At 44.5% G+C, this 6,407-nt stretch overlaps 1 pseudogene; it reads left to right on the plus strand.

Annotated features, from left to right (window-relative positions):
• The first annotated feature begins 1,876 nt into the window (after positions 1-1,876).
• LOC101999518 lies at positions 1,877-2,260 on the plus strand (annotated as a pseudogene).
• The last annotated feature ends 4,147 nt before the right edge of the window (positions 2,261-6,407 follow it).

A 6,407-nucleotide genomic window follows, 5' to 3' on the forward strand; every position in this document is an offset into this window, starting at 1 on the left:
CTCTTACCTCCTAATTGCCTGGATGAAAAGATTGTGCCACCATGACAGGTCTGAGTCATCCTTTGGAGGGGGAAGTTAAAAGACAAAGTCTAGCTTCCTGACTGTGCTGCAGGTTAAGACCATGACAAGTGGGCCCAGGTATAGATGGGCGCTGTAAAGCTGAGTCTTCATCCTCTGGGCAGCGTAGTATGAGGAGGAGTGGACTGTGACCCGCTGCTCGGCTAGCTTATACCCAAAATAATCACACAGAAATTGTATTAATTTAATTACTGCCTGGCCCATAAGCTCTAGCCTCTTATTGGCTAACTCTCACATCTTGATTCAACCCATTTCTAATAATTTGTATGTCACCACGAAGTCATCGCTTACCGGGAAAGATTCAGCATGTCTGACCTGGCAGCTTCATGGCGGCTCGGCTCTATCTGCTGCTTTCTTCCTCCCAGAAATCTATTCTGTCTACTCTGCCTATCTAAGGGCTGCCCTCTCAAAAGGCCAAGACCAATGAAAGCAACATACAAACAGAAGAACCCCCTACACCAGGTCAGCCACCTCAGTCATTTCTTCTCTCTTCACACACTGGTCCGCTCTGATTCTGTTCAAGATGCAGTTCTAGAGGCTAGGACTGTAGCTTGACTCCTAGAGTGCTCATCTATTATGCATGGGGCACTGGGTTCCAACTCCATTCCATGTATTGTTAGGGTACACCTGTATCTCAGCATTTAGGAAGTGAAGGCAGGAGTCTCAGGCCAGCCAAGGGTATAGCAGACAATGATGCAGTTCTGTCATGAGCGCAATGCCACACCAGGTCCTCCTTCTTTCTCTGAGTGCTGACATGTGCTTATTGTCATCCTAGTGTCCTTGTTAATTAGCTTAGAAAATGCCCTGGGCAGTCTTACAAGGAAGGGCTTCTTTTTCTCTCATTGCAGCAGCTAGTTTTATGTCCAACTGACACAAGCTAGAGTCATCAGAGAGGAGGGAGCCTCAATTGAGAAAATCTGGCTGTAGGCAAGCCTGTAGGGCATCAATTAGTGGTTGATGGGGGAGGGCCCAGCCCAAAATGGGTGGTGCCACCCCTGGGCTGGTGGTCCTGGGTTCTATACAAAAGTAGGCTGAGCAAGCCATGAAGAGCAAACCAGTAAGCAGCACCACTCCCCAGACTCTGCATCAGTTCCTGCCACTGCGTTCCTGCCCTGTTTGTGTTCCTGTCCAGACTTCCTTTGATGATGAGCAATGATGTGAAATCATAAGCCAAATAAACCCTTTCCTCCTCAAGTTGCTTTTGGCCATGGTGTTTATCACAACAATAGGAATCCTAAGGTAGATTCACCAAAAAGCTCTGTAGTATTCATTTTTGAACTGTATTCCTTCCTTCACAGTTATGAGTGATAAAATCTGTAACACCTAATTCTGCTGTTACCTGGGGGGATATTTCCCAAACTTGCCTCAGCATGGCAGAGGTTGCTGGGCAATGATTGGGGCTGCCGTGTCATCATCTGCCAAGTATGGGTTTTCTTTCTCTGGAATTATATCAACTGAGCCGATGGATATCTTAATAGTGATTTGCTATCGTTTAGAGATGGAAGATTAATGTTTGGAGAGGTGAAGTGACGCGCCATCTTCCTTTCTGCTCATGGAAAGGACCGCATTCTGAGCTCTTTGGAGACCACATGCTGGAGCTGGTTCTGTGGTCACTAGCCCCATGTTGACATCAGCAACAGCCGGGGTGTTTGCACCACAGAAATGGGCAAGGCTATGCGACATAGGGGCTTCTCTGGGAAACGCGACTAAACTTTGTTGTACTCCTACCTACTGCCCCAATTCACACTTCATGACAAGGAGTGAGTAGGAAAGTATTTAAGCTTTCCAGTGTGGGCCCAGCAGAATGGCTCCCTCAAAGAAGGGTGGCGAGAAGAAGAAGGGCCGTTCTGCCATCAACGAGGTGGTGACCCGGGAATACACCATCACCATTCACAAGTGCATCCATGGCATGGGCTTCAAGAAGCGTGCTCCTAGGGCACTCAAAGAAATCCGGAAATTTGCCATGAAGGAGATGGGGACTCCAGATGTGCGGATTGATAACAGGCTCCATAAAGCTGTCTGGGCCAAAGGAATAAGGGATGTTCCATATCGTATCCTGGTACGTTTGTCCGGAAAACGTAATGAGGATGAGGACTCACCAAACAAACTCTACACATTGGTAACTTACGTGCCTGTTACCACATTCAAAAATCTACAGACAGTCAATGTGGATGAGAACTAACCTACTAAATCTCAAATAAAGTTGGAGAACTGCCAAAAAAAAAGAAAGTATTTAAAAAATATTTAATACTGTGGTAGCAGAGTATGATAGTTTATGTTTATGATTTGTGACTCCCTCATCTTACGTGTCAAAATACAACCTCTTTTTTGATCCTTATTCCTAATATTCAGATTTAAATTTTCTTTATACTTAAGAATTTCATGGATGTATGTAATGAATTATGATCACATTTTGCAATAGGCCCCACTCTAGGATGGAAGTGCCATTTGGTTTATAAAACTCAGTATGTAGACAACACCATCAGCCAAAATGAAAACAAAGACCTAATCCATCAAAGTCCATAGCTCTGGGAAAGTCTATAAATGCCTTTTGGCTTCTGTAGTTCCACTTCTGGCTAACTGTTCTTGTTAACTGAAGTATGCTAACCCAACACATGTAGTTTTGTGTGTGTGTGTGTGTGTGTGTGTGTGTGTGTGTGTGTTTAAAAGCTCACCCTGAGAAAGGTTTGGGCTGATACTGGGATCCTGAACAAGTGTAGCTGTAGGCTGACTAATAAAGTCCTTCTATTGGCTTAAACCCATGTCTGAACAGTCTTCTATGGTGGATACCCCACTACAATTTAACCTCCATCCCCCCCTTTAACTTCTCTCATATTCCTCTCGATGAGTCCCCTCCCAATTTTATGTGTTTTTACTTATTCTTTAATTACCCACCAAATCCAGGTAGTTCTGCCAATATCTGAGTTGTTGTTGGCAGAAAGAGCATGGGAGTCTACCAGTGAACACATCTTCAGAACAGAGTGATTCGCCCCACCCCTCCCTCATCTAGGCCAGAGCTTTGGCTGGTATAATCTTACGAAGGCCTCATGAGGGCACCTTCAGCTGCTGTGAGTCCTTGAGTGTGGTACCCTGCCATATCCAAGGTAGCATACAATACACCTTTATATTCTGTGTCTCATGTTCCACTTTAATCCTGCTGAAGAATAAAGTACATAGTTAAGGTAAGGGTATATAGCTTAGTGGGAGGGCATTTGGTTTCTACCTGAAGGCTTCCATCTCTAGTACTAAAAAAAAATGAAATGAGCAGTTCAATTATAAAATGTATGAGGCATTACATTGTATACTTTATTTCACCCTACTTCCACATCTTAGGATCCTCCTGAGTGGTTGTGTATTACTAAACAGTGTCCAGTGGGTGGCACTATTATACCATCTTTTAGGTCATATTTCAGCCTTGGCTCTTTGGACTAGAGAGGACAACCCAACTCTTTAATTTAGTTCTAAGCAGGTTACAGTTAAAATCATGCTTTTTAATTTCATACTTTAGAATTCTGTACCTGAGCGAAACACAGATTTTAAAAACAGAGATACTGCCCATGAGGAATTTATCTTCGATATTGCTAACTGAGACTATGAAGGCCGTTAGTGTCCCCCCCCCCCCAGGTCTCACCATTTGGAGGAACACATTCCCTCGGTCACAAATCTAACACAATCTAGACTGGTTGCGATACTCTGAAAACTGAATTGATACTTCCGAAAAAACCTCATTTTAAATCAAAAAATCAAAATAAAATAACTAATCGCTGAGGCTATGAAAGTGATAAAAATTAATTGGGTGAATGTGTGGTCCTTCTCCCGCCCCTGGGTCCCCCATTGGCGCTCTCCAGCAGGTGTCGCTAATTTGTTCTTCTGTCTCCTAACTATTTCAGAGTACAGATAAGAGAGGAAGGACAAGCATGCACGTACTTGCTATTCAGAGGAAAACAAAAAGATGGCAGGAACATTTCAAAACCTGATGTGTTCATCCCACCTGGATCCTCTCAGCACACCAAACCAAGGATGCTCACATTCCTTATGCAAAATACTGTCATGTTTGCATACAACCTATGTAAATTGCTCTGCAAACTTCAAGTTATCTTTCCAACACCCAGGGTACCTAGTAAAACGGAAATGCTCCTTAAATGGTTGCTGCTTTGTACTCTCGGGGGAGTAATGACTCAGACAAGCACATGTTTAGCACACATACATCTTTGGTAGATACACTTTTAATTTTATTTTTATTGTTTTTAATTGTGTGTCTGCGTGTGGCTATATGCGTGTGCGTGCAGGTGCTCCCAGGGGTCGAGGCAGTGACTCTCCCGGAGCTGGAGTTTCAGCCCCACCCCACGTATTTTATCTGCTGTTGGTTGAATCTGAGAAATGGAGGGACTGGAAGACTGGAAGTTGGAGCTTTGTTTAAACCCTTCTTTCCCTAGTACACATTATACCACTTATACTTTTCTACTATTGCATCAAACACACAGGAGAGGCCTTCCTGCTCAAGTGTGAGCTATCCTTAAACAAGTCATAGCAAGAAGCATTAACAGTACTGTCATAATAGACAGCTTCTCTTTCTCATCAGACGTAGCATGCTACCTCTTGCAGGCACTGATATTCTAACAGCATTAGGATGCCACGGGCCAGGAGTTTAGAAAGTCATTTAGAGCGGAATCCAGCTTCTTAGGACTTCAGTTTTCTGAAAGCCTAGAAGTAGAATGGTAGACTCTAAGAATACACGTTTCATGCTATTTCTAAAATCCAAAATAGCTCTTCAAAGAAGTGGCGATGTGAGCCCCGCCTGCTGCACACGAGAATGCCAGCGATCGCCCTCCACCCAAAACCTATAAAGTGGAAATTTCAGATATAGACACAAAAATGGAGAGAGTAGAATAGCAGCTTCCAGAGCAGTTAACACCGCAAGCTTCTCCAAAGACCCACGGTCTGTGCAGGAAAGGCTTAAACACAGAGACGATGTGCCTCTGTCAACCATGTGCAGAATTTGTCAGCATTTATGAAATTGAATAATATATTTAATATCGGATCAATATGTAATTTGGGAGATCAAAATGGAATTAGTTGGGCGTGGTGCCACACACTTCTAATCAAGGGACTTGGGAGTTGGGAGGCGGGAAGATTGGGTATGCAAGGGCAATATGGACTAGGTAGTGAAACCCTGTTTAAAACTCTGGAAAGAGTGGTGCACGCCTTTAATTCCCAGCACCTGGGAGGCAGAGGCAGGTGAATCCCTGTGAGTTCAAGGTCAGCCTGGTCTACAAGAGCTAGTTCCAGGACAGCTAGAACTGTTACACAGGGAAACCCTGTCTCAAAACACAAACAAACAAACAAACAAAGCCAAAAAGAAAGGAACGTAGATCTAAAAATTCAAATAATCTTACTATATACGTGCAATAACTAACAGCTGCTTGAAAATGGTTCTATCATCATTTCTTGAATGTTACTGGCATGTTTATGTTTTATTTATGTATTTTGCAACCCAGCTGCAGTTTCCTCTCCCTCCTCTCCTCCCAGTCCTTCCTCCCAATCCACTCTTCCTCTGCTTCTGTTTAGGAAGGGGCAGGTCTCCCATGGATATCAACAAACATGGCATATCAAGTTACAGTAAGGCTAAGCAGCTTCCCATGTATTGAGGTTGGGCAAGATGGCCCAGTGTGAGGAGTAGTGTCCCAAAAGCCTGTAAAGGAGTCGGAGACAGCCCCTGCTCCCACTGTTAGGAGTCCCACGAGATGACCAAGCTACACAACTGTCACATATACACAGTGCCCAGGTCAGTCCCGTGCAGGCTCCTGGGTTGTTAGTTCAGTCTCTGTGAGGCCCTGTGAGCCCAGGTTAGTTGATTGTGTTGGATTTCCTGTGGTGTACTTGACCTCTCGGCTCCTATAATCCTTTCTCCTCTGTTTCTGCAGGATTCCCTGACCTCTGCCTAATGTTTGGCCGTGGGTCTGCATCCGGTTCCCTAAGTTGATGGATGATGCCTCTTTGATGACAGTTGGGTGAGGCACCAATCTGGTCACAGGAGACAGCCAGTTCAGGCTAAGTATCTGCTATTGCCAGGAGTCTAAGCTCAGGTCTTTGTTATAGACTCCTGGGTAATTCCCTTGTGCCAGGTTTTTACCTGACCCCAAAATGTTCCCCCTTCCAGTAGTCTTTTTCAGTACTTGCCTTCCACCCCCAACCTGATCACTCATGTTCCCTTCCAGACCCGCTATCAGCCTTCTGTCCGCCCACCCATGATTTATCTCTTCTATTTCACCTTTCCCGGGACATTTGTGTCCCCTGTCCCATGAATCCTCCTTGTTACCTAACCTGTT

This window comes from Microtus ochrogaster, chromosome 16, assembly GCF_000317375.1.
Source record: "Microtus ochrogaster isolate Prairie Vole_2 chromosome 16, MicOch1.0, whole genome shotgun sequence".
NCBI classification, from domain to species: Eukaryota; Metazoa; Chordata; class Mammalia; order Rodentia; family Cricetidae; genus Microtus; species Microtus ochrogaster.